Source organism: Mandrillus leucophaeus, unplaced genomic scaffold (genome assembly GCF_000951045.1).
Source record: "Mandrillus leucophaeus isolate KB7577 unplaced genomic scaffold, Mleu.le_1.0 Scaffold27, whole genome shotgun sequence".
NCBI classification, from domain to species: domain Eukaryota; kingdom Metazoa; phylum Chordata; class Mammalia; order Primates; family Cercopithecidae; genus Mandrillus; species Mandrillus leucophaeus.
Window position 1 is genome coordinate 1,748,860 of NW_012102809.1, and position 3,119 is coordinate 1,751,978.

The following is a 3,119-nucleotide window of genomic DNA, read 5'->3' on the forward strand; positions in this document are numbered from 1 at the left end:
TGCCTCAGCCTCCCCAGTAGCTGCGACTACAGGCGCCGCCACCATGCTCGGCTAATTATTTTTTTTGTATTTTTAGTAGAGACGGGGTTTCACCATGTTAGCCAGGATGGTCTCAATCTCTTGACCTCGTGATCTGCCTGCCTCAGCCTCCCAAAATGCTGGGATTACAGGCGTGAGCCACTGCGCCCGGCCAAACTGCTATCATTTCTACATCTGCAATCTTCCCAGCGGTGGGGACTGTATCTGTTTTGTTCATCATTGTACACCTAGGGCCTAGCACAGTGTCTGGTAAATATTTAGTGAATGAATGAATGGTTAAGAACAACAACAATATTGGATATTTACTCTGTGCCAGACACTGTACTAATAAGTACTTCGCATAACTGACTGTCAATTCTCCAATAATTTTTTGAAAGAAGTCCTATTATTAATCTCATTTTTAAAAATGAGGGAACAGAGGCACTGAGAAGTTAAGGAACTTGCCTAAGGTCACACAGCTAGTAATCAATAGGTTTCAAACTCAGGCCGTTTGGCCAACAGGCCCACATTTGAGCATAATACCACTTCCTCTTTAAGAATGAACACACAATGCAATAAATCTGTGCATCAATGCGTGCATGTATAGAAAACTATACACAAGACAGGGGTCTTAAGTGGCACAGAACTCAAGTACTAATGTTGTCATCAACAAATACCAGAATTCAGGAGTGATGGAAAATTTAAAGTCTGATTTCCAGGATCAGGCTCTCTGTGGTAACAAACCTCTGTAGGCAGAGCACCAAAAAATGTTGCTCGATTGAGTTTTAATTGGATGCTGGAGTCCTTAGTCCAGAGCAAACACTTTCAAAACTTCACACTGGTACAGAAGCGATATTTAAGGTTTTGAGGCACTAAACCAATGAGGAAAAAAAAAATTACCAGCACATGTGGAACTATGCCCTATATGGAATCACTGGTGGCCCTCTTTGAAGCTAGTACCTGCCTTTGCTGAGCAAAGGGCCATTTTTGAGTCTTATTCAAAACACAATATAAAGCTCTATTTCCCTTTAGTCTTGCTGTAGGATATCAGTGTTCTGAGACCTGACGTGTCTTCACCACTTTGGTTTTCAAATTTTCTTTATGGCATTTTTTTCCCCCTATCATTCTGAAATGATTCTAAGAAGACGTAGTTATTGGTTGAGTGTCCCTCTGTGCAGAAGATCTCGGGGGACAGATGGCCTAAGCTGATCAGTGGAAGCACTTTTGTAGTACTAGAAGAAGAAGAAGAAGCCTTTGGCATGTGCAGGATGGACTGAGACCCTGAGAAGGGAAAGATTCAGTTTAGATGTGAGAGAATCCCACATCTGCCCTAAGTTGAATGTGGACAAACCTCAGAGAAGCTTGGTGCTCTTCAGGACTCACACAAAATGGCTCTAGACCATTGGCTGTTGGGACCTCACACCTAACTAAAAGCTTATTTACAATGTAGTCTCCAGTTCCGGTTACCTTTCAGCTGGAAGAATATTCTCATCCCTGAGGCAACTCAACAGGAGGCTGTCAAGTTGATCCAAGTTTTAGGAAAACTTGTTGTTCTGAGGAATGAGGTTAAAAGTTTAGTCTCACCATACAAGAAAAGCTTACCCAGTGGAATATTAAGTTGAAGCGGAGTGAATGAAATTAATGCAGCCTAGAGGCTTAGAAAGACAAAATGTAGTTCAAGATTCAAAATTGGACAGTAAAGGGAAGCTCAGGAGAGAGCCAAATCAGTGGAAAAATAAAGCAAGTATATGAAATCAGACACCACTCTTATACTGAAAGAATGCTAGTGTCAACAGAGCTGCAGAACAGGTATGATGATAGCATTTGAATGAACAAAAGAAACAGGAGGGATGCGGCGTCGGTCACAGCAGGAAAGGGGGTCGATGCAGATTCAAGAACAGTCTTGTTAGTCTGAGGGTCCTTTTCCTGTTCAGTGAATTCTTTTGTTCTGTGTCCTTATCAATCCCACACCTTGCCTAAGTAGGAATGACAGACAAGCCATTCTTAATGACTTCCTAGCTTTTGAAACTATTTTGGTGTCAGAGAGGGAAAGAGCCACATTTAAGTTGTAAAAATTGAGGATTCTGTTGGCTTAGGAAATTTCCTTCTCTGAGATGGCCGTTTTTGATTGTAGATACAGAAACGCATTTACCCAAATATGTGATCTGTGCCATGTCCCAGAAAACTGACATCTCTGTCGCACCTCCTCCGGCCAGAGAGTCAGATGGCAACACAGCTCAGGGTTCCAGCCGCCAGTCCTGGCTGTGTCAGCACAGTGTGGCTGGCATCTCCCTCCCCGAGGGCCAGCACACATCCTCTCCTGGGCACACCCACTCTCCATTAGCAGCGGGAACAATTGTTTGCTGTGTCGGAGCCCCGGCCACGCCCTTCGCCCGGACAATGCACAACTCCACAGCCCTACCTCTCCCAAGCACCGGTTACTTCCTTTCCTTTTTATTTCCTCCGGTGTGCAGAGTGCATGAAACACAGTTTTTTCCTTCTGTCTGAAACTGGACATTTTAAAGAGTGGTAAATGATGACCGATTCACTTTCAGTCTCTCCTCCATGCAGTTTTCCTAACCTCTCCAAAGTTGTACAACAGATAGGAATTTTGTTCAGAACACAGGGAAAATGGTTTCAAAAAAATTCCATTTTCACAGTTAATGTTCACTTCACTAGGTAACATATACGAACGTTTCTCTCTGGAGACGATGCTTTCTACTATCTTTAGGTATATTTTCTACATTGAGTTTTGCTTCCATGGTGAGGATGGACCTCATTAAAGCAATAACAGCAGGCTAGGCAGCTTTATAAATTTAGGAAAGGAGGATGTTATGTTCTAACAACCATTTTTTAACACAGGAACTTCTGTATTTAGAAATTCACCCATCCATCTAGCAATCAGTCACTATTTATTAAGTACCTACCTTGTTATAGTCTAGTCTAAGATTTTTTTTTTTTTTCTTTTGAGACAGAGTTTCGCTGTTGTTGCCCAGGCTGGAGTGCAATGCGTGCGATCTCGGCTCACTGCAACCTCTGCCTCCCGGGTTCAAGTGATTCTCCTGCCTCAGCCTTCGGAGTAGCGGGGATTACAGGCTTGC

The 3,119-nt window shown here is 43.1% G+C and overlaps 1 protein-coding gene across 1 annotated transcript in view; it reads right to left on the minus strand.

Moving 5' to 3' along the window:
- The window catches only part of GMDS (GDP-mannose 4,6-dehydratase), a 544,120-nt gene that overhangs the window by 117,339 nt on the left and 423,662 nt on the right, over window positions 1–3,119 (minus strand). The window lies entirely within an intron of this gene.